Source organism: Macaca fascicularis, chromosome 8 (genome assembly GCF_037993035.2).
Source record: "Macaca fascicularis isolate 582-1 chromosome 8, T2T-MFA8v1.1".
Lineage (NCBI taxonomy): Eukaryota > Metazoa > Chordata > Mammalia > Primates > Cercopithecidae > Macaca > Macaca fascicularis.
In genome coordinates, this window is record NC_088382.1 from 1,859,656 (window position 1) to 1,885,032 (window position 25,377).

General features: G+C 49.9%; 1 protein-coding gene and 1 long non-coding RNA gene across 13 annotated transcripts in view; one reads left to right on the plus strand and one right to left on the minus strand.

Annotated features, from left to right (window-relative positions):
- The first annotated feature begins 11,224 nt into the window (after positions 1 to 11,224).
- The window catches only part of CLN8 (CLN8 transmembrane ER and ERGIC protein), a 42,301-nt gene continuing 28,148 nt past the window's right edge, over positions 11,225 to 25,377 (plus strand). For 9 of the 12 annotated variants that reach the window (XM_065518728.2, XM_074000204.1, XM_074000205.1 and 6 more), the window contains exon 1: positions 18,966 to 19,045. The gene's annotated coding sequence lies outside the window, so the exon portion shown is untranslated. Of the gene's footprint in view, positions 11,371 to 11,494; positions 11,576 to 15,642; positions 15,755 to 18,965; positions 19,086 to 25,377 lie in introns of those variants that run through there. The other 3 variants (XM_015454423.4, XM_005562512.5, XM_005562514.5) reach the window with 3 other exon arrangements.
- Positions 13,347 to 18,751, minus strand: LOC123575148 (uncharacterized). The gene is made up of 3 exons (XR_006700278.3): positions 18,464 to 18,751; positions 16,000 to 16,227; positions 13,347 to 13,867 (listed from the first exon to the last, which is right to left on the minus strand). It is a non-coding gene; the product is annotated as an uncharacterized lncRNA (long non-coding RNA).

The window sequence follows — 25,377 nt, forward strand, 5'->3', positions numbered from 1 at the left end:
TGCAGCACTGGCGGCTTGCTATTTCTCCAGACTGTGGGCTGCCCCCCACAGCCAGGCCATGACTCAGTCACCTCTCACTCTCTCTTGTTGTCTGCCCACTGGATTTGTCACAGAATCAGAGGTCCACTGGGTGACCAAGGCTTGCCTGAGCAGGACACGAAAGCTGCGCTGCTAGCATCTAAGCTGGACCGCAGCACAGGCCACACCCTTTCCGTACTCACCGCCCTGTAACATGACTGATGTTAGCTGCGGTGGGGCGAGGGACGCCCCTCTTGTGTCCTGAGTCTGATCACCTGGTCAGAGCACAAGTTGGAGGTGTGGGTTTCTGAAGCGACAACATCCTCACTGAAATTCTGCCCATGCACTTTCTCTTCTCATTTTTGTTTCCGCCCACCGTGACCGTTTTCCTCTTTTTCCACCCCAAAGGAAGAGAAATGTCGAGAAAATAACACTACAGAGCACAGACGGAGGACAGGCAGATGGTGTGAAGATTGCAATAACTGTGTCCCTCCAAGTTATCGGATGATGAAATAAGGCAAGTGACGGGACCCGTGTTCAACATGGCTCGGCTAGAAGGTGCTTTCTGCTTTAATATGTGGGGATTCCTGAGTGTCTCTGGACTCTCCCCAACAATAAGTCCACAGTTAGTGAACCCTGAGTCAGCAGGCTGTGAGGGCCTGAGGTCCAGCAGCTCTGCACTGTGGCTCTCGGCCCCCCCCAACCCCAGCTTGTGACCGGTGAGTCACCCAGCCCAGCAGACACCATTGTGCCCTCTGCAGATGCACAGGCTGCTTCCTGCCTTGCTTTCCTCCCAGAGCTGTTTGCCATAAATGACCACACGCATAAGAAAGCACACTGCATACTTCTAACATGCGTTGTGAGCACCACGTGTGCACATAAACAAGTATCCATGCATTTATCTACAAAATAGAAGTAGTCCAAGGATATGGTACAGTTGTTAAAAGGCTTGATAAAATTGAAACACAGTAATGGTGCTTCTGAAGTTTGCCAAATTTCTATGACGATGAAAAAGTTTTTATCCTGGATACAAACCCTTTACTCTCAGTATCATCTAATGACAAGTCGATGGGATTAGGCATTAAAAGATGGGATGAGGATTAAGTAGGATCACTGGGTTTTGGTGAAAGACACTGCTATGAGTTAAATTATGCCCCATTCAAAAAAAACGATATGTTGGCGTCCTAACCCCCACATACCTCAAAATATGACTTTATTCGGAAATAGGGTCTTGTCTATTTCCAAAGAGGGAATGAAGTTAAATCAAATTCAGATGACATCATGAGGGAGGATCCTAATTGAATACAGTCAGTGTTCTTATAAAAAGGGGAAACTGGGACACAGAGAGACACACACAGAGGAAGAACACCACGTGAGGACTGGAGCTCCACCACCCAGCCAACGAGCCACTGAGCCAAGAAGCCACTGAGCCGAGGAGCCACCGAGCCGAGGAGCTACCGAGCTAAGAAGCCAGCCAGCCGAGAAGCCACCTGGCCAAGGAGCCACCGAGCCAAAGAGCCACCGAGCTGAGAAGCCACCCGGCCGAGGAGCCACCGAGCCAAGGAGCCACCGAGCTGAGGAGCCACTGGAGGCCGGATCCAGGCCCAGCTGGGACAGACTTTCCCCTGGAGCCTTCAGGGGAGCTCGGCCCTGTGGACACTGGGATCTCAGACTTCTGGCCTGGGAGAGAAGACAGTCCTATTGTTTGTGGCACTTGGTTATGGCTGCCCAAACAAACGGATACAGACCCTAAAGCGAGAGGGGCGGACACAGTTCTGGCTTTGAAGGCACGAAAGCCCACTTTTGCATTCCGGTTCTGATGCTTATTGATGGTGGCATCACCTGATTTCTCTGAGCTTATTTTCTTTCCCTTTACTTATTTTTGAGAGGGAGTCTTACTCTGTCACCCAGGCTAGAGTGGAGTGGTACAATCTCAGCTCACCGCAGCCTCCGCCTGCTGGGGTCAAGCGATTCTCCTGCCTCAGCCTCCTGAGTAACTGGGACTACAGGCACCCGCCACCATGCCCAGCTAATTTTTTTTGTATTTTGAATAGAGACAGGGTTTCACCATGTTGGCCAGGCTAGTCTCAAACTCCTGACCTCAGGTGATCCACCAGCCTCAGCTTCCCAAAGTGCTGGGATTACAGATGTGGGCCACCGCACCTGGCCTTATTTTCTATGTAAAAAGACATATGTATCTATATGCACATACACATTACAGACACAGATGTGGATATAGATGTAGCTACGGACATAGATGTGGCTATGAACATAGACGTAGATAGATACAGTAATATAGTGTAGATATTTGTCCCCACCCAAATCTCATGTCGAGTTGTAATCTCCAGTGTTGGAGACGGGGCCTGGTGGGAGGGGTTTAGGTCATGGGGGCAGATCGCTCGTGGTTTCGTGCTGTCCTCACGATGGTGAGTGAGTTCTCAGGAGATCTGGTTGTTTAAGTGTGTGGCAGCTTCCCCAACCCACTCTCTCTCTCTGACTTCAGCTCTGGCTGTGTGACGCGCCTGCTCCCGCTTCACCTTCCGCCATGAGCAAAAGCTCCCTGAGGCCTCCCCAGACGTGGAGCAGATGCTGGTACCATGCTTGTACAGCCTGCGGAACCATTAGCCAACTACACCTCTTTTCTTTATAAGTGGCCCAGTCTCCGGTATTTCTTTATGGCAAAGCAAGAAGGGCTTCACAGATATAGACACAGCTGTGATATGGGTATAGATGTAGATATATAGAGACATGGGTATATGACTATAGATGCAGGTGTGGATGTAGACACAGATAAGGATACAGATATGCGATTGGTGCACCTACCTGGGAGAACACAGATAAAGATGCTTCCTGTCTGTTCTGCTAGACCGGGAGCTCACTGGCTGCAAAGACTCCACATTGCTTCCTGTGTCTGTCCCAGTGCCACAGGTGCACCTAGGCACACAGCAGATGTTCTTGAGCACCTGTCAGGAAGGCTGGCACAGCCTAACCCCCTTGCCCACTCCTCCGACCTCCCACGTGAACGGTACCCCGTCAGCCACTGTGGTGATGAATAACCAGAGATCAGTGTCTGGCTGGAAGTTCTCTGGCTTTCAAAAATTATTTTATATACCGAACATATGGTTCAATGTTCAAATTCTTTAAGCTTGACCTACGTAATGGAGCTCACTGATTAGCCCACAACTAAGGAGTCTTTGCCATCACATCTATGTCCTTCTCTTTATCTCGTTTCCAGCAGCACCCGCCGCCCTAGCCTGAGCCTCCCCACAAATGGATCTTTGCCTCTACCTTCCCCAGCTCTGCCCCAGTTCCAGGTCAGGCTTTTGTGCTCCACAAATCATCTATGGATTTTCTGCATTAACGCCCATGACAATTCAGTGTCTCTTACCAACATCGGCATCCCGAAGCTACACGAAATGCCTGGATGTGAAATCGATAGTAACAGCTCCTGGGTAGCTCTGTGCCCCAGATTCACCGATCAGCCTGCAAACCATTTGCACACAGGCTTTCGTTTATACCAAGAGCCTACATTTTAGCATGAGGCAGACAAGAAACTCTCCCAGAACTCGTCTGTTCTTCTTTTCAATTACTTTGTAATTATATACTTTCATTAAGAAGTTAATTACTTCAACATTAACCTTCCATCTATCCTTTTAACATAAAACAAACGAAGATTGGGTAAAAATACAAGGACTTACTAAAATGGCAAACGCTTATATAGAACACTTATGAGGCGGCAGGCGGGGTTTCCAGGGCTCTGCTCATCGAGTATATTAACTGGGATTCCCTCGAGGGCCGTGAGACAAACACAGGCAGCGCTCAAAACGCTTCACAGCCCGTTCAGCTCCACGTTGATTGCTGAGTCGTGGAAACGTGCAAGGGGTCCCGGGGAGTCAACTCTTTACCTACTGGCTTGGGAGTATTCAAATGTGTAACAACGGAATGCTGCTGTGCCAGGGTATGTGGCCTGAATCCCAGCCTCTGTGGCAGGGACAGCAGCAGTCCATTTCACAGAGAAGGACACTGAGACCCAGAGACAGGAAGCGACATTCCCAGGGCCCACAGACAGCGTGGGTGCAGACGGACTGTGCAGTCTGGTTTCCACAGCTGAGCCAGTGGCCTCTGCACTGTCTCAATTCTGGGACTGGAAATGGACTGCGTATGTACGTTGCAACATCGTTTTAACAACCAGATACATTTTCTCACTTACTAGGAAAGCTTTCAAATGGGCACAGAAAAAGTGAAAAAGAAATAAGATGAATACTCATGTACTAAACAACCAGATCAACAACTCTTATTGTTTAGTCATATTTACTTTAGCACATACACGTACACAACACTCTCACACCCATACACACACACACATACTCACATGCTCACACACATAGACACACACATACACACACATGCTGACATACACACACACTCACATACACTCTTGCACACACAGCTGAGCCCTTTCACAATAAACCACCATACTGTCCCTCCAGCCCCGTGCTTCAACACATTTCTCTTAAAAACATAAACTTTTGGCTGGGCGCGGTAGCTCACACCTGTAATCCCAGCACTTTGGGAGGCCAAGGTGGGCGGATAACCTGAGGTCGGGAGTTTGAGACCAGCCTGACCAACATGGGGGAACCCTGTCTGTACTAAAAAAAAGAAAAATACAAAATTAGCCAGGCGTGGTGGCGGGTGCCTGTAATCCCAGCTACTGGGGAGGCTGAGGCAGGAGAATTGCTTGAACCCAGGAGGCAGAGGTTGTGGTGAGCCGAGATCATGCCACCGCACTCCAGCCTGAGCAATAAGAGGGAAACTTCTATTCAAAAACAAAGAAAGTCAGTAGTAAGTCACTAAGATTACCAAATTCTCAGTCCATATTGAAATGTCCCCAGTTGTCCCTGCGAATGTGTCTGACCGCTGCCTGTTGGAAAAGCTTCCAATCACGGCTCCCGTGGCGAGTGCAGTTGTCACGTCTCTTCGGCTGTTTTAATCTAGACTCAACTCCCTGACACACACACACTCCCCCAGCCGCTCCCAGCACACTGACCTGTTATGGAGACCTGGCCAATTGTCCGGCAGAATGTCCACATTCTGGATTTGTCTGGTTCCCTATGGCTTCATTTAACTGGTTCCTCTGTGGCCTGGATTTTCTGCCATATGGAATTTCAGCCTTGATTGGCCAGAAAGCTTCACAGGGAATACCTCGACTCACAGCATCATGCCCGGCGGCAGGTCCCCTCAGGCTGACCACATGCATTTTAACGATCGTCAAAGATGTATCAAGCAAGATAATTTAGTAAAAAATTCTGATGTTAATAAATATGCTGACCGGGTGTGGTGGCTCATGCCTCTAATCCCAGCGCTTTGGGAGGCTGAGGCGGGTGGATCACCTGAGGTCGGGAGTTCAAGACCAGCCTGAACAACATGGAGAAACCCCATCTCTACTAAAAATACAAAATTAGCCAGACGTGGTGGCGCATGCCTGAAATCCCGGCTACTCTGGAGGCTGAGGCAGGAGAATCGCTTAAACGTGGGAGGCAGAAGTTGCAGAGAGCCGAGACCACGCCACTGCACTCCAACCTGGGCAACAAGAGCAAAACTCCTTCTCAAAGGATAAATAAATAAATAAATAAATAAATATGCTGGTCAGGTGTGGTGGCTCATGCCTGTAATCCCAGCACTTTGGGAGGCTGAGATGGGCAGATCACCTGAGGTCAGGAGTTCGAGACCAGCCTGACCAACATGGTGAAACCCCGTCTCTACTAAAAACACAAAATTAGCTGGGCATGGTGGTACATGCCTGTAGTTCCAGCTACTCAGGAGGCTGAGGTAGGAGAATCGCTTGAACCCAGTAGGTGGAGGTTGCGGTGAGCCGAGATCGCGCCACTGCACTCCAGCCTGGGCAACAAGAGCGAAACTCTGTCTCAAAAAGAAAAAAACAAAATCTGATGTTAATAAAGATGCTGGCTGAGCATGGTGGCTCACGCCTGTAATCCCAACACTATGGGAGGCTGAGGCAGGAGGATCACTTGACCCTAGGAGTTCAAGATAATCCTGGGCAACATAGCAAGACCCTATCTCTACAAAAAATACAAAAATTAGCTAGAAGTGGTGGCTCACACCTGCGGTGCCAGCTAGTCCGGAGGCTGAGATGGGAGGATCGCTTGAGCCCAGGAGGTCAAGGCGGCAGTGAGCTGTGATCGCACCATTGCCCTCCAGCTTGGGCGACAGAGCAAGACCGTGTTTCAAAACAAACAAAAACATACACACAGACACACACAGACACACAGAGAGACACACACAGACACACAGAGAGACACACACAGACACACACACAGACACACACGGACACACACACACAGACACACACACACACACACACAGACACACACACACAGACACACAGACGCACAGAGACACACACAGACACACACAGACACACACACACAGACACACAGACGCACAGAGACACACACAGACACACACAGACACACACACACAGACACACACACAGACACACAGAGACACACACACAGAGAGACACACACAGAGAGACACACACAGACACACACACAGACACACACGGACACACACACACAGACACACACACACAGACACACAGACGCACAGAGACACACACACACAGACACACACACAGACACACACACAGACGCACAGAGACACACACGGACACACACATAGATACACAGAGACACACAGATGCACAGAGACATACATGGACACACACGGACACACACGGACACACACACCCAGACACACACACAGAGACACACACAGACACACACACACAGACACACACATAGATGCACAGAGACACACAGACACACAGAGACACACACACAGACACACAGATGCACAGAGACACACAGACACACAGACACACACACAGACGCACAGAGACACACAGACACACACACAGAGACACACAGACACACACACAGACACACAGACGCACAGAGACACACAGACACACAGACACACACACAGACACACACACAGATGCACAGAGACACACAGACACACAGACACACACACAGACGCACAGAGACACACACGGACACACACACAGACACACACACAGACGCACAGAGACACACACGGACACACACACAGACACACAGACACACACACAGACGCACAGAGACACACACGGACACACACGGACACACAGACACACACGGACACACACGGACACACACACCCAGACACACACACAGAGTTACACACAGACACACACACACACAAAACAAACCTGCTGAGACTGAAGTGTGGATGCCCTGTAAGTTCAGGGGTAGGGATGATAGTGGAGTCGTGTCAGGGAAAGCAAATTTAATTCCCCGAAGAGCTTGTTCGGGTCATAGAGCTTTGTCCATTTCCTAAAAGAAGAGCCTGTCTTGAGGTGTGGGCCGGTAACCTGGCTCCGGGCTTGTCCCTTTTGTGGGGAAGTATTTAACAGTCGGTGGCCAGCCTGTCTTGTCACACAAAGTCCATGTTTTGTGCTTAACCTTGACACCCCAAATTCTTGACACACCAACCTCTGGCCATCGGTCCATTGAGAAACCCTGTGCACAAAACACAGGAGGAGGTTGGGCGGCAGGTGAGAAGATGTCATTGGCCTACCTGGTTATCTTTTTCACTCTTTTAATAGAATCTTTCCAAATATCATTTTCTTCTTATTATTTGTCTTTTATTATGAAAATTTCCAAACATACAGACATGTTGAGATGACAATAATTAAGGAACAGAAACACGCTCTTCTGTTTGATTTAACGGCTGCTGACGTTTTGCCTTCTTCGCTTCATCTGGCTTTCTTTCCTGCTGATGTATTTTAAAGTAAATTGTGGACATTATTACATTTCATCCCTAAAAGCATCTCTACGCATCTCTAAAAAATAAGAACATTTTCCTGTAGAACCACAATGCCACTAGCTATCCCACAAAATTAATGATCTAACATCATCTAAAGCTGGCTATATCCATAATTTCCCCATTGTTTGAAAAATTTATTTTCCAGCTGGTTAGTTGACATCCGGATTGAATTCAGGACACACATTTGGTTTTCTGTCTTAAGTCTCATTTAATGGGATAGTGCTGTCACTTTTTTTTTTCTTTCATAGCATTGAATTGTTGAGAAGACAATGCCTGAAGTCTGAATGTGTCTGTTTCCTTGTGGTGTCATTTAATTTGTTTCTTATTCCTGTATTTCCTGCAGACTGGTAAGTGAATCAAGAGTTCTATCGATTTAGGTTAAACATTTACTCAAGAATCCCGCACAGGTGGTCCTGTGTGCTTCCTACTGGACAGCGTTGGAAGGCATGTGGCTCACGTCCCACTGTGATGACGCAAAGATCTTCCTCTGAGTTAGGTGGTGGCAGCCTCATCTCCTCATCAGCAGGTACATTTTCCCCCTTCTGGTAAGCACGTAAGTTGGGGGGTTGGGTACGTGGCAAGATGTGCAGCTCCTCACTGCCTTTCTGCCTAATGGTTTCAGGAATCTATTACTGGTTCTTACCTGCCTCATTATTTTTATTAGGAGTTGCCAGATGGTGATTTTGAAATTTTGTCATTCCCGGCTGGGCACGGTGGCTCACGCCTGTAATCCCAGCACTTTGGGAGGCCGAGATGGGCAGATCAGCTGAGGTCAGGAGTTCCAGACCAGCCTGGCCAACATGGTGAAACCCCATCTCTACTAAAAATACAAAAATTAGCCAGGTGTGGTGGCAGGCACCTGTAATCCCAGCTACCTGGGAGACTGAGGCAAGAGAACGGCTTGAACCCAGGAGGTGGTAGTTGCAGTGAGCCGAGATCACGCCATTGCACTCCAGTCTGGGTGACAAGAGTGAAACTGTCTCAAGAAAAAAAAGAAAAAAAGGGCCAGGTGCGGTGGCTCACACCTGTAATTCCAGCACTTTGGGAGGCCAAGGCAGGAGGATCATGAGGTCAGGAGATAGAGATCATCCTGGCTAACACGGTGAAAACCCATCTCTACTAAAAATACAAAAAAATTAGCCAGGTGTGGTGGTGGGCGCTTGTAATCCCAGCTACTTGGGAGGCTGAGGCAGGAGAATGGCGTGAACCTGGGAGGTAGAGGTTGCAGTGAGCTGAGATTGCGCCATTGCACTCCAGCCTGGGTGACAAGAGGGAAACTCCATCTCAAAAAAAAAAAAAAGAAAGGAAGGAAGGAAGGAAGGAAGGAAGGAAGGAAGGAAGGAAGGAAGGAAGGAGGGAGGGAGGGAGGGAGGGAGGGAGGGAGGGAGGGAGGGAGGGAGGGAGGGAGGGAGGAAAGAAGGAAGGAAGGAAGGAAGGAAGGAAGGAAGGAAGGAAGGAAGGAAGGAAGGAAGGAAAGAGAGAAAGAGAGAAAGAAAAGAAAGAGAAAAAGAAAATAAAGTTTGTCATTTCCTTGCATACTCCTTACTGGACAGTCCTAACAGTCCTAATCAGGGAGGGGGATTCAGGTTGGTGGGACCAAAGGAAAGCAAAAGGAAAGTGGATAAGCTGTGAGCCTGCCTTTCTTCATGGTCCAGGACGCACAGACCCCCTGCACAAATAACTCAGTCTTCTTGTGCCCAGTGATAGCCAGACCTTCGGCTGATACAAAAATTGCAAGTTAGCTCCCTGAAATCTTGGCATTACGAGCACTGCATATAGCCCTCTCCAGCACACACCACGAGCATCGTCCTATCAAATCCCCCGCAAGCCTCTGTCTCCTGGCAGTCAGCTCCTCTCCTGCTGACCCGCCCATTGCTCCCTTGCAACGTACTTTCATACTTTTTCTAATAAATCTGCCTTTCTTTACCAACAACTGTCTTGGTAAATTCTTCTGAACCCCTGCACCACACCACTGGCTTGAGATAATCACCAGGCACTCACAACAATTACTTTCCAATCTTATGTAAAATTGAGCTTTCCCTCTCAACTGGGTCTCTTTATTTGTCTTTACTATCTTTATTTGTTTTGAATATCTTTATTTGGTCTCAACATGTCTATCAGCCTGGTTCTCTTTTGTAGTGAGGACTTTCTTATAAGCATTCCCAGGAGATAATGGATATTTTCAGAACTTGAGATCTTTCTGAGAGTATAACAGTGATATTCTTCTTCTCCAAAACACTTCAGCATCTAAAGCTGCTGTCAAACACACATTTTTCATCCTCAGACAACTACTCATGGGAAAGCACCCAAGAGGGAACTTGGTGGGAGGCTGGGTGAAAGTGGAGAGCAGGAACTACGGGCAAGCCGTCCCGAGACATGCCAACACCATGCCTGCTCTGAGGATGCAGTGAGCTGCGGAAGGCCAGGTGACTCAGTGGATAGTTCACAGCACATGTGTGGGTTCATCTGCTCACCTGGTGCCCTGGGGGTCCAACAGGCCATCTCTGCCTGCCCAGAAGCAGGCCAGAAGTTCTTTCTTCAAAGGAGATCAGCCACTGAAGGAGAAGGAGCCTGGCTGCAAGGCCCCAGAGCCCCTTCCATGACTGTGCAGTTGGTCTTGTGATATCCTCCTCCCCTACATACCTCCGAGCCCATGAGATCTGCTGGGGCTGCCAGATCTGCTGGCTCCTAAGGGCTGCTTCAGGTTGAGTCTACCAAGACCTTCATCATTCCTTGAACTTCTCCCTTTCACAGCAAGTGAAAGAGAATTGACCATTCTGGGAAAGGGAGAAGTTGATGGAATGACGTGGGTCTTGATAGACACAACCTGACGTAGACTAACAGAGGGGTTAGTCTAACTAACAGAGGGGTTAGACTATGTCATGCATTAAACTTTGCTCTGGGTCCAAACCTTACAAAGTCCTCCATGGAGTTAGAGATTGGATCTCCACCCCATTCCCCTGGCTCTTCCCATCCTGTTTTCTCTCACTGGCGTGGGGCTTTAGTCTCCAAGCCCCTCAGCGGCCCCACACAGACCCCTCCCCACCTTTGTGGTCTGGCGAGAAGCCTCTGCCCACAAGATACAAGTGCCTCCCCGCCGCTCTGCCCCTCCAAAGACAGCTGGCTTGTGTTAGCTGCTCTCTGAACACCGGGTCACAGGTCCTGACATATCACCTGCTCTTTACCTTGAAATGACTGACACCACCGGTCTGCCCAGAGGGCAGGGGTTTGGACGCACCACAGCCTGGCCCAGCCCCTCCTGGGTGATGATGGACAGCCCATCGGGTGGCAACCCCACTTCCTCAGCAGCGACAACATCCTGTTACACCCTGTCTTCATGCTGAGCGACTCTAACCTCCTCCGGAATGAACTCCATGCCTGCGGAGTCATCTTCAGAATGAGTCAGCTCCGCCCTTGTCCCAGGCAGGAGACTCGAGAGTGGATGTGAAATGCGGATTCCCGGTGAGACAGAGCACATTCCATATCGCGTCCCCTCACAACTGTGTGGGTCTAGTTATTTCATAGGAGAGGGGGAAATGTGAATTGTAATTTTATGTCCTAAGTACTGTTCTTGGTGTCTGACCAGCTGATTCCAAGTTTCACATCCTTGTCTGTGAAGCTAAACTCGACGTTGCTGTGTGGGAAGATTCGGAGAGAAAACTCTTAGGTAAGTTTTCACTGTTTGGTGTTTAACAAATACACCACTTCCCTGAGTTGCTTTCGGGAGCTGCCTGCTTTGTAACATTCTACCCGACATTTTAAAGACACGAAATTTCACTAACTTTCATAAATCTACATCTTTTATGCCATATTATGCTGTGTGTTTGGGGGAGAGGGGAGGCGAGGTCTGAGTCTGTAAATTTTTTCCTAAAACAGTAACAGGGATGAAAAATAAATCAAATTGATTATACTTCTCTATAGGTATGAATTAAGCATTCCTTAACGGAGTTTCATTCTTATTGCCCAGGCTGGAGTGCAATGGCACGATCTCGGCTCACTGTGACCTCCGCCTCCCGAGTTCAAGCAATTAACCTCCCTCAGCCTCCCAAGTAGCTAGGATTACAGGCAACCAACACCACACCCAGTTAATTTTTGTATTTTTAGTAGAGACGGGGTTTCACTATGTTGGTCAGGCTGGTCTCGAACTCCTGACCTCAAGTGACCCACCCACCTCGGCATCCCAAAGTGCTGGGATTACAGGGGTGAGCCACCACACCCGGCCTGAATTAAGCATTTCTTAAAGCTGCACTCAAGTGCCATTTGATATCATTCCAAGAGATGAAGCTGGAAAGAAGACCTAATACTTGGGGCAGCGGAAAGTCCACTTTGAGTGCAGCGTCCCTCTCTCTACAGTTTTAGTTTTTAAGCGGAGGTGTGTCCTTTTCCAGGATATAGATTTTTCAAGCTCAGCACCATTGATGTTGGGGCTGGGCCATTGCTGTGGGGTTGCCCTGGGCATTGTCGGAAGCCTAGTAGCCTCTCCGCTCTGAAGGTCAGCAGCAGCAACCTACCTCTTGCCCCAGCTCATGACAACCAAAAATGTCTCCAGACACGCCCAATGTCCCCATGGGAGGGGGCCTAGAGGACGGTGTGCTATGGTGGCCCCACAATAGCTGTCTTTGTAGCCCTAGAATCAATGTGATCTTGTCAGGGCACTTTTTTTTTGTTTTGTTTTGTTTTTTGTGATGGAGTCTTGCTCTGTCGCCCAGGCTGGAGAGTAGTGGCACAATCTCAGCTCACTGCAAACTCTGCCTCCCAGATTCATGCAATTCTCCTGCCTAAGCCTCCTGAATAGCTGGAATTACAGGCATGTGCCACCACACCCAGCTAATTTTTGTATTTTTAGTAGAGACGAGGTTTCACCGACCTGGTCACTAACTCCTGACCTCAGGTGATCCGCCCACCTCGGCCTCCCAAAGTTCTGGGATTATAGGCGCGAGCCACCATGCCTGGGCACTTTTTAAAGGCTGGTTGTTATGGGCACTTTTTAAAGGCTATATATTATGGCAATGTCTTCGTCCAATGAGGATTTAAGGCTTCTTTGGGTACCAAGATAATTATGGCCATTATCTCAGGGTTATCATTTTCAACAGGAATAACCCTGTCCACTGTTGTTTGTCTGATCCTCAAATAGCAGAAGATTCAGGATCATCTAGCTTTAATGCTGGTGGAGACTTTAGGGACCAATCTCATCCTTTTACACTTGTGGCTCAGAGAGGTTAAGCAACCTCTCCAAGGTCACACAGCCAGCAGAAGTAACACCCTGCGTAGAGATCATCAAGACAGCATCAGAGCCCTTTAGTATGATATCCCGAGTGTCCCACATGCAAGCCATCGGCACTGTGTTTTGTGGCTCAATATTTTTCAGTTTTTAAGAAAGATACACTTTTTGGAAAAAGAAATGAACACAGTGAATGCCCACATCAGCAGAAAGACAGTTTTCTATAATGGGTTCTTTTTCTCTTTATTTCGAAGAAGGTTTAATTTTGCCACAGTTGCTAAAGAAAACATTACACACGGCCCTTATTAAAAAACGGTGCGACAGACTTGTCAACAAAAAGAGTCAAATTTGTAAAATATTTGATGAGATTTATTCTGAGCCAAATATGAGGACCATGATTGGTGACACAACCCCAGGAGGTCGTAAGAACTGGTGCATAAGGTGGCTGGATTCCAGCTTGATTTTATGCATTTTAGGGGGACAGAAGTTACAGGCAGAAAAAAAGAAAAGGGCAAGACGATCCCCTGCCACCTCCATGACATCATTTCAGTTGTGTCTTCTCCAAACACCTCACGGCATCGTATTTCAAAATTCGGCTTTGTCATTTAGCAGTGTGTGGAGGTGTACACGTTGCCAGTCGATACGTGTAAGGTGTCCAGTGGTTTGGTCCAGAAAGGTGACACAATTCCAGGGATGGAGGTGGGAGGTGTCCAGGTCACAGGTGGAGTCAACGATTTTCTGATGGGCAATTAATTGAAAGAGTTAAGTTATTATTGTAAAGACCTGGAATGAACAGAAAGGATTGTCTGGGTTAAGATAAAGGTTATGGAGACCAAGGTTTTTTTGTTTTTGTTTTTTATCTTCAGAGCTCTTATTGGACCTAAAAGAGGTGCCAGACTCTTAGTTAAATCTCTCCTAGATCAGGGAAAAGACCTGGAAAGGGAAGGGGATTCTGGCGGGATGTAGATTTTCCCCTCGAGAGACAGCTGTGTGGGGCCCCTTCAAAATATGTCAAATAAATATATTCTGGGGCAAAATGCTTGATTTCTTCCAGGGCCTGCTCTCTGTCATGTGATGCTGTACTAGAGTCAGGTTGGAATGTAGTATCTTACTGCTGCAGAGTCTGTGTTGTCAGTCTTAAGAGCTCTGCTTTGATGTTAATGCAGGTCAGCTGTGCCCGGAAGGCGGTTATAAGGAGCCTGTCCAACCCCCACTTCCCATCACGGTCTGAACTAGTCTCTAAGGTTTACTTTGGAAAGCTCGTGGCTGAGGGGGTTTGTGGGGGACTAGAATTTTATTTTTGTTTTACAGTCTCAAGGGAATCGCGATAGGTGCGGGGCCACTGCAGTGGGACTGGGCTCAACTCTGAGTATAACAAGAAAAATGGGAATGCACAGCCATGAAGCGGGTGAGGGCAGATGGAAAACTATGAAGAGGTGACATCAGGCCAGGGGGGTTCTTGTTAGAACCACTTGGCAGGATTCCTGCCGCAGGCAGGCCTGGTGATAAGATACTGAGGGTGGGGGATGAGGAAGATGATCAGATATCGGGGGTGGGGGATGAGGAGGACGATCAGATATCAGGGGGTGGGGGATGAGGTGGACGGTCAGATATCAGGGGGTGGGGGATGAGGAGGATGGTCAGATATCAGGGGGTGGGGGATGAGGAGGATGGTCAGATATCAGGGGGTGGGGGATGAGGAGGATGGTCAGATATCAGGGGGTGGGGGATGAGGAGGATGGTCAGATATCAGGGGGTGGGGGATGAGGAGGATGGTCAGAGATCAGGGGGTTGGGGATGAGGAGGATGGTCAGATATCGGGGCAAGGAATTGTCACTGCATTGACTCAGCAGGATTCTTTTGGACGGAAGGGGCCAGGGGCCCAGGTCAGAGCCCTGAGGGCCTGGAGTTAGGTCAGGGAGAGTCTTTGCCACAGTGAGGCTGAGAAGCTGAGCATCTGATCTGTGGGAGTCCAAAGACCCTTATGCTTACTGAGGACTTGCTGTCAGCAGATCCTGAACTTAGGTTCCTGTGTTTTAAAGTGTTGTTTGCAAGCACAGCGGTCCTGCTCTCCCACCCACAGAACTCCTATTGCTCACTGGTGAAGGACACTGTGGATTTAAAATCAGGGACGTTCTTCCTCTCTCGCTCACTATACAGCCCTCTGAGAACACAGTCATTTTGCTCTGTTTAGGAGGAAGAAACAGGCAGAAGAGAACTCCTCCCGTCCCTCTGCTAATGGCTTTTAAAACGGTCTGTCTTTTCTGTAATGGAACAACCAAACCTCCCAATGAGCGCATATTGCTTAGGTGAGCAGAAAATAAGAGTAAGACAGTCCCCTGACACCTCGATTAAGTCATCTCGATTGTCTTCTCCAGACACCTCATGGCATCGTACTTCAATCTTCAGCTTTGTCATTTAGCAGTGTGTGGAGGTGCACATTGCTAACCTCAGCCTCACTGAACACTGGTTTTTTTTTTTCTATGACATGTGGATAATGGTGCCTGCCTCAGACACCTGTGATGTTTGAAAGAACCAATTTACCAAAGGGCTTAGCCTACTGCCAGATACACCGTGCGCCCAAGATGAACGTTTGTTGTGTCATTCGATCTGTCGGAGAAGGTGGTGAGACACCTGTGGGAGGCAGGGCAGGAGGGGAGTACACAGGCTGTAAACAGCAGTGCCCAAGCTGTGACACAGCAAGCTGGGAATCCGCCTGGGTTTCATTCAGTCTTCCACATCCCACATGAGTACTGGTTATATCTGTGATTGTTTTTTAGAAAACAAAACTGTTTTATCATTCTGCTTTAAAAATGGCCGAGTGGAAAGACGCAGTCCTGGAATGTTTAAATTCAAGCTGAGGAACTTACCAGCCACGTGACTGAGGAGGTTTTGGTTTCATCTTTCTAAGCCTCAGTTCGTTCTTTGTAAGACAGGCCTCAGTGTGCTGTGAGTGTGAATCCGAGGAACCCAATGCTGCTGGAGAAAGGGGTCCAGTCCAGACCCCAAGAGAGGGTTCTCGGATCTTGCGCAGGGAGGAGCTCAAGGGAGTCGCAGAGTGCAGTGAAAGACAGCTGCTCTGATGCAGAGTGGGACGCCTGTGGAAAGCAGGAGGAGGAAGGTGCCATCTTTCTTTCAAAGGCATCTTGTATCAGTGTATAAGCCAAGCTATGTGTAAGTGCAGGTGGGCTGACGGTGTGACAAAATCTAGTACTTTGTGGATGTACTTTGTGGCATTTCAGTGTGTACCTACATCTTAGCATGACTATAACCATCCAAATTTTTTTTTTTTTTGAGATGGAGTCTCGCTCTGTTGCTCAGGCTGGAGTGCAGTGGCGTGATCTTGTCTCACTGCAACCTCTGCCTCCCAGGTTCAAGCAATTCTCCCGCCTCAGCCTCCCACGTAGCTGGGATTACAGGCTAGTGTAACCGCCACACGGGCTCGTGTTGCCTGCTGCCTAGACAGAGCTGATTTATCAAAACAGGTGAACTGCACAGAGAAAGAATAATTCACACAGAGCTCGCTGTGCGGGAGACCAGAGTTTTATTATTACTCAAATCAATCTTCCCAAGAATTCGGAGTTCAGAGTTTTCGTTGTTGTTTTTGAGATGGAGTCTTGCTCTGTTGCCCAGGCTGGAGTGCAGTGGTGCAATTTCACCTCACTGCAACCTCCGCCTCCAAAGTTCAAGCAGTTCTCCTGCCTCAGGCTCCCAAGTAGTTGGCATTACAGGTGTGTACCACCATGCCTGGCTAATTTTTGTATTTTTAGTAGAGACGGGGTTTTGCCACGTTGGCCAGGCTGGTCTTGAACTTCTGACCTCAAGTGATCCGCCTGCCTTGGCCTCCCAGAGTGCTGGGATTACAGGTGTGAGCCACTATGCTCAGCCCTGGAGTTCAGAGTTTTTAAGGATAATTTGGTAGGTAGGGGACCAGTAAGCTGGGAGTACTGAGAGGTCAGATCAGAGATGAAATCATATGGATCAAAGCTGTACTCCTGGCCTGAGTTAGTTCCTGGGTGGGGGCCACAAGATGAGATGAGCCAGTTTATCCATCTGGATGGTCCCAGCTGATCCAGCAAGTGCAAGACCTGCAAAATATCTCAAGCACTGATCTTAGCTTTTTCAATAGTGATGTTATCCCCAGGAGCAATTTAGGGAGGGTCAGAATCTTGTAACCTCCAGCTGCATGAATCTTAAGCCATAATTTCTAATCTTGTGGCTAATTTGTTAGTCCTACAAAGGCAGTCTAGTCCCCAGGCAAGAAAGGGATTTGTTTCAGGAAACTATAAACCAAGTTTCTTCCAAAGTTACTTTGGCCTACACCCACGAATAAACAAGGACAGTTTGGAGGTTAAAAGCAGGATGGAGCTGGTTAGGTCAGATCTCTCGCTGTCTCTCTCACTGTCTCAGTTACAATTTTGCAACAGTGGTTTCACTGGTTTTAAGATGGAGTTTATTTTATTTTTATTTTTTTGAGACAGAGTTTCATTCTTATTGCCCAGGCTCGAGTGCAATGGCGTGTTCTCGGCTCACTGCAACCTCCGCCTCCTGGGTTCAAGCAATTCTCCTGCCTCAGCCTCCTGAGTAGCTGGGATTACAGGTGCCCACCACCACACCTGGCTAATTTTTTTTGTATTTTTAATAGAGACAGAGTTTCCCCATGTTGGCCAGGCTGGTCTCAAACCCCTGACCTCAGGTGTTCCACCCACCTCTACCTCCCAAACTGCTGGGATTACAGGCGTGAGCCACCGCACTGGCCACGATGGGTTGATTTTAAAACGGTGTCACCCTGGCCCTCCTAGGTTCCTGTTCCTCTAACACCATGAACGCTGCTGGTAGTTCTCTGGCCTCCAGGGAGGCCTCCACACACATTTACCCATGTTCTTAGACAATCCTAGGGACTCAAGGTTTCAACAAACCTAAATGAGCCAGCAGAAAAATAAACTTGAACATGAATGTCAACGTTTTCCCACGTGTACTAAAGGGTTATAATAATTTTGAAATGTTTATTTCAAAGAGCGTTGGTAATTTAAACGTCCTATTTAATCCCCAAAACAGTCCTGAGGGGGAGATAAGGCAGTTATCTTCATGGTACAGGAAAGGAAAAAAGCGAGGGTCCAAGGCCCACTATACCCTCAGCTCCATTAGCCCCCGAGGCCTCCCCCGCCAGGCGGACACTCCCAGTGCAGATGTTCTGTATGGATCGCTTGCTATCGGTTCTTTCAACGAACTGTATTGATCACCAATTAAGTGGTAGGTACGCCTCTAGATGTCGATTTTAAAGAGGGAACAAACATATTAGAGAGAAGAAACATAAATAACTCGAATAACAACCTTAGCGAACTGCTGAAACTCCTACAGACAAAAACTCAGGCGTGGGCACAGAAGGGCCGGGGATGGGCTCGGTCAAGACCTGAAGGCCCGGGACTTGGGCCCTGTGAACTCAGCGCGCGCCCCGGGGAGGCTCCGGCTCCGTCCACACCCGGAGCGCGACTCAGCCGCAGCCGGGCCAGGGCTGCTCTGCTGAACGGCGCGGTCGGGCTCTGCCGCAGCTTTCAGGTCCCCTCGGCCCCCTCCGGGTGCAACGCGACCAGGCGACCCGCGGAGCTCCACGGCCCCCTCGACCCCGCACGCCAGGGTTCAGCCAGGCCCCGCCCCCCGCCGGCCCCGCCCCTCCCGCCGGCCGAGGTTCTGCGCCCCCGCCGCCCCGCCCCCCGCGCCCGCCGCCGTGGTAGCGCCTAGGCGGGGCCTCTCGTAGCCACGCCCCCGAGGCAGAGCGCGTGCGCGTGCGCGTGCGCGGGCCGTGTTTGAGGCCGGCCAGTCGTGACCGGGCGGCAGTGCCGTCAGTGAGTGCCGGGTGTTCTGCAGGCGCGCGGCGGCGCCAAGCGCAGGGATCCCGGGTGAGGGGCAGCCCAGGTGAGGGCGCGGGGAGCCGGGCGAGGGGCCGGGAACCCAGGTGAGGGGCAGCCCAGGTGAGGGCGCGGGGAGCCGGGTGAGGGGCCGGGAACCCAGGTGAGGGGCAGCCCAGGTGAGGGGGCCGGGAAGCCCGGGTGATGGTGCCGGGGATCCCAGGTGAGGGGCCGGGAACTCAGCTTAGGGGGAACTCAGATGGGCGCGCGGGAGCCCACGTGAGGGGCAGCCCGGGTGAGGGGTCGGGGATCCCAGGTAAGGAAGCCCGGGTGAGGGGTCGGGGATCCCAGGTAAGGGAGCCCGGGTGAGGGGCTGGGGTGGCTCCTAGCGTCCGCGGTCCCAGCCCTGCCTTCCGGTGGGCGTGCGGCACCCCCGGCTGTGCCGTTCCCGGACAGTAGCTTGTGGGGGGCGTTCGAGCCCTGCAGCCCGGAGTTCTGCCCGCGCGGGTGCATGGTGGGCTTGGGGGGCTCCTCACCGCGACGCTGACTTTGGAGCCCTTGAGCGGCGCGGATGCCGGACGGTGGGAGGGGACAGGCGGAGGCGGAGGCGTCGCCCCTGACCTCACTCCCCGCAGACCGGCCGGGCAAGTATGGTCAGCTCACCTGTGTGCCCACGAGGCAGGGAGGCGGCTCCTGCGGAGCCACAGAGGTGCTGTCGGAGCTGCTGTCAAGGACAGCAGGTGTCACGTGGGTGTGGCCTCCACTGGTCACCGAGTTAGCTGGGGCGGAAGGGGACAAGGTGGTGCTCAACAGGGTGTGGGAGGCGGAGGGACGCTGGGTCAGTCAGCACGTGTAGGAGGGGGGAGGGACGCTGGGTCAGTCAGCACGTGTAGGAGGGGGGAGGGACGCTGGGTCAGGTCACCAAGGTGTGCGGAGGAGGAGGGGACGGGGGCGGAGAGAGCGGGCGCTGGGTCGGGTCAGCAGCGGGTGGGAGCCGCCTGGGCTCTGGGCCCTATCGCCAGCTGCTCTGGGTTGGGGTTGGGTGTGGACAGTAAGGAGGGGAGCCAGGGGCTCCCCAGCCTGTGTAGATTCTGCTGTGACTGTTCTCTGAAAGACTGGGGCGAGGCAGCTGTTTCTGACTCCTGTTTCCGTTTACCCTCTGTGTGAAATCTGGAACTATCCAGCTTCTGCTTACCTCACTCCCATATTTTGAGTTTTATTTACATACAACTTTTCGGGAAGGCTGTGAGAGGAAAAAGCAGTGAGCAATGGTGAAGGAAGCCTAAGTGATGGAGGGAATATGAGATGGCCACAGCTCCCCACGGAGCTTGAACACTTTTGTGCCTGCCTTTCAGACTGGCTGTCATCGAGGCTGTGGTTTTTAAGGAAGTTCTTCCTGAGCATGCAGTTTCCGTAAAAAGAGCACAGGTTCTCCAGGTGGCCTCGAGATGTTCACTACAGAATGTCTCATGATAACGAGGAACTGGGCAAAAGCCTGGCAGGACATCGGGTGGTAAATGGTGGAGTCCCTGCAGCCGTTTTACCGAAGAGGATTAGCTGTTGCTAAGAGAAGAGAAGCAGGCCAGGGAGCAGCTTGTATGCTGTTATCCCCTTTTACGTAAAAAGGAAGAGTTTATATCTAGAAAAACAATTGATGCAGCAGGCACCAAAAAATAGTGATAGTGCTTGGAGCTGTGTAAGAGGATTGTGAGTGTTTATTTTTGTATTTTTATGCTTGTTTATATTTTCTGAATTTTGTGTATTAAACATGTATTTCTTTTGATTTTGGAAAACATATTTTTACCAGCCATCAATGTATAATTTCCAAAATGTTAGGAGTATAATTCTCATGTAAATAGCTCTTGTCAGGTTATATTTCAGTCACTAATGCAGTATCCAGCAGGATAGGAGTGCCAGTTCAAAAGAGAATACGCAAAACTAGGATTTTCTGAGTGAGTGGGTAAAAGGAATGCTGAGAAAAGATTGCCGGATTAGATATAAGATTGGTGAATATCCTGTGTGCATTGAAGCCACAGGTTTTGGGATTGTCTTTTCTTCTTGATGGAAGGAGAATTAACTTTGCAGATTGTAAAATGTGTGACCCTCAGTCAGTGGTAAATAGTTTAGTTATTTCTCCTAGAAAGTCAAGTGATTGTCGGGGTTGTAAAACACTCAACTTGTGTTAGGGAAAAAAGCATGCAACCATTTTTTCCTTTTTGACTTCACTTCGAAGTTTGGATAAACTATCTCAACAAAACACAAAAATGCTGGTATCCTTAGCAGTTTAGCCCCTAGTAAACCGGAGGAGCGCATAGATGCATGACAGAGCCGAAGGGTTCCTGTGGCCACTGAGCCTGGTTCCTGGTCACAGTGCAGCAACAGAGCTAACACTCTTACTGATGTGTTTGCATTCAGATTACTAAAAACTGCATGGCTCAGTGCAATAGAAGAGCTGAAACCACAGAATCTTAGAAGACAAGATTTTTGTATACATTTTCCCCAAAGAAAGTGAAGATCTGCAGAGTCAAGAGACGGTGGCCTTCCAGGAGCTGTTTCTTCTCCGGCTCTGCTTTCTCTACTGCAGAGAGGAAAGGGGCTGGTGTGGAAGGGCTTGGAAGCCTTCTAGAGTGAAAGAACAGGATAAGTCCATTAGGTTTGGCCTCCAGTTTTTCCCATGGAAGGAACAGCGACTTCCAGCTGTGCATTACACTTAAGGACTCCTTTGTGTGGCCTGAGCCTTGTGGAGCACAGCAAGGCAACAGTGGGAACCCCTGTGTCCCATTTTGCATATCAAGAGTGAGAGGGTGTGGTTGGGTCAAGAAGCAGAAATAGAAACAAAAGGAGAAGCTGAACTCTTCCCATACCCCTTCTCCGCTGCCTATCAGAACAAGGCCTAGTCACACTTCTGTGGGTGCCTGCCTTGTGACTTGGGGTGAACCACAGCTGTTCTCATTACAACACTGAAGCCACAGAGGGACAGCAGAGCTCTGCAGGACTCCAGGAAGACTGGCCACTTGGGCGGGACCCTGCCTCTGGGGCTGGCCTTCTACCCTCATGGCTGAGAGAGCTGAGGGGTTCACCTCCTTTGTGAACTCCTGGCTGGAAGATGCTGGTTGGCACTAACGAAGCTCAGAGACGCACAGTCATGAGTTAGACTAGAACAGCACCAGCTTACCCAGAAAGTTCCTGTGCACACTACTGTGTAGAAACACACACAATCAGGAGGTCTGAGCAAAGAATCAGAACAGGGATTCGCTACAGGATTGGAAGGGGTGGTAAGCATTCTGGTCTTTATAATCTGCTGTTTCTGCATCCCTAATTGGCACCTGTTCTCTGACTGCCAGGAGGGTTTGCCCACTCTCAGCTCTGGCTCACTTGTTTCTGTTTCAGTGTCTTTCACCTATCTGCCATTTTTCTGTAGATATGGTAATCTCTCCACAAAGGTATCTGGAAAACTTGAAGACCTGGTAGCTATGTGCTCTTCAGGTGGAGATCACACAAACTGGTTGAACATCTGGCTTGTAGTAGGTGCTTCATTTCCATTGCTCTGTATGTTTCTTTTCTTTTTGAGATAGAGTCTCAACCTGTTGCCCAGGCTGGATTGCAGTGGCACAATCTCAGCTTACTGCAACCGCCACCTCCCGGGTTCAAGTGATTCTCCTGCCTCAGCCTCCCAAGTAGCTGGGATCATAGGCACGTGCCACCATGTCTGGCTAATTTTTTGTATATTTAGCAGAGTTGGGGTTTGACCATGTTGGCCAGGCTGGTCTCGAACTTCTGACCTTGTGATCCACCCACCTTGGCCTCCCAAAGTGTTGGGATTACAGGTGTGAGCCACTGTACCCGGCCTGCTCTGTGTGTTTCTTTTTCCCGTAGCCAGACACTGGGGTCCAGAGTGGTTAAGAAAGAAACTCGTTTTCTTTCTTTCTTTTTTAAATTGAGATGGAGTTTCACCCTGTTGCCTAGGTTGGAGTGCGGTTATGTGATCTCGGCTCACTGCAACCTCCACCTCCTGGGTTCTAGCAATTCTCCTGCCTCAGCCTCCTGAGTAGCTCAAATTACAGGTGTGCGTCACCACGCCTGGCTAATTTTTGTATTTTTAGTAGAGACAGGGTTTGGCCATGTTGGCCAGGTTGGTCTTGAACCCCTGACCTCAAGTGATCCACCCACCTTGGCCTCCCAAAGTGCTGGGATTACAGGCGTGATCCACTGCGCCCGGCCTGAAACTTGTTTTCTTAGCTTCTAAATAGAGAAACCAAGATCAGAACCCACTAAGCCAACTGCTCTTCTTGGTTTTTGGTTCTCATGTCCTGGAGTCCTTCTCACCTTGACCAAACCAAAGACCTCCTGAAGCATCACTTGGGCTAACCACTTCCACTGAGGTGGGTTTGAGTCACTGCTCTGGGCAGAGCCTTCTGGAGGCGGGGACTCTCTCGTCTCAAGGCAAAGGTCCCACAGAAGTCAGTGGTCTTGGCCAAGAGCAGCACATTGATGCACCTGTGGCAAAATGGGACCTGTAACCCAGATTTCATGACGCACTCGTGGAGAAGCACGGGAAGAAGTTTTAGGAGGGGTCCATATTTTAACCTTTAACAGTGCTGTTCAGGGGAATCCTTTTAATGGATTGCCATTCTGTGCTTGACACCTGTCCTTTCCACCCAGCCTGCTTTTCTTTAGTGCTGGTAAGCCGTCTCCCCTCCAGGCATTAGGCTGCACTTGAAGTTGATCTGCTCTGGGAAGCGCATAGGGGTTCAGTGACGCCTTGCTGCACACTGAATACCAGAGCCAAGTGCTCTTGCCAGCCCCTTAATACCATGTTCAACCTGGTTTGTGTACAAGTTAACAGAAGTGCATTTGGAGATGTGTAAGTGCACTGGAGTCTTGATATAGCATGACCAGAAGCGTGGGTCACGAGGGCACACGTGGGCACAGCAGCCCTTCAGTCGTCATCCATAGCATCTATCAGAGAGCACACCTGTGTGCCCTGAACACACGCACCAGGGGCAGCGTGACACGGGAGCCGTTTCTCTAGGGAGAAACATGAATGCCAGTGCTGTCTTTCCCGGCATCAGATCTGTGTTCTCACAGAGCTAGTCTGTGTTAAATCTGGAGTGTCGATGGAGAAACAGACAAACACTCGTACTATTTTTGCCTTTGATTACATGACCATTATCAAACCAAGAGGTTGGGAGTTATCAGTGCTCCCTTGTCATTTGCATCAGGTCCCGGGACTCACATTCAGTGCATGCTGGAGTGAGTTGGTGCTTCGCATGCCCTTGGGGTGTGGTCACAGCGACCTTTTTGCCTGAATAATGATTGGCAAGTTTTTGCTGAATGGCCACAGTGAGTGGCTCCTCCTATGCTTCTGGCTCTAGTCGTGCTTCCTCACAATTCAGTCAATTCTGGGGTCCCTTCCAGAGAGCAGAGGGTCCAGCTGTTTGGGGAGTGAGGTGCTCCCAGCCCTGCTGTCTGTTCGCTGGCTGTGAGTGACAAGAGTCCCCACTCCCGGCAGAAATTCCATTATCTGGGCAAGTCCCTACATACTGGGTGAGGGGGAAGAGGGGGATCTGAGGCTTTGTTGCTAGCCGTTCCTATGTCCTCGTTGTGTGCCTGGGGTTCCTGCCATGTGAAAGGAAAGGCTGGAATCAATCACAGGTCCCTTCCAGTTTTGAGAACTTGAGACTCTGGTGTTTGTAGCTTTGCAGACAGGTTCAGGCTTAGGTAAACTGGACCCCTTGAGCGTGATTCAGCGTCTGTTCATGTGTTCCACAAATGTTTCTTGAGGGCCCGCTGTGGACCCAGTGCTGCATCAGGCAGAGGAGATGCTGTGATGAAGGCAGGTGTGGTCTGTGCCCTCACAGAGCTTGCTGTCCAGTGGAGGTGAGGATTTAGTAAGCACTTGTATCAAAAATGAGTATTTGGGGGATGCATCAGGAGCTTGTAGCAAAGATACTTAACCCAGTCCGTGGGACTCCCCTGCTCTGGGAGGGCATCTGGAGCAAATGGCCTTTAAGTGAGGACCTGACAGGTAAGATGGCGCCACCTGCGGGGAGGCAAAGACTTTTCCCGGGAGAGGGCCCAGTAGCTGCAGAGCCCGCAGGTGCAGGAGAGCGTGATGTTTTCAAAGGACTGGAAGGCTGTAGCATGGAGTGAGATGCCGGGGTGGTGAGAGTGGAACCGTAGAAGGCCGCGTTCTGCAGAGTGCCATAGGCCACAATCAGGAGTTCAGGCCTTCCCTGCCGGTGTTGAGAAGCCGTTCCATGGCCTTAACCAAGGAATTAACACGAAGAACAGGAGCACAGGTTCTCATGACATCCTTGGGGTGTTAACTAGGATCAAACAGCAGAAGTTCAGTGCTGTAACAAAGTGTATCCCAGTGCAACGAGTTAAGTATGTTTC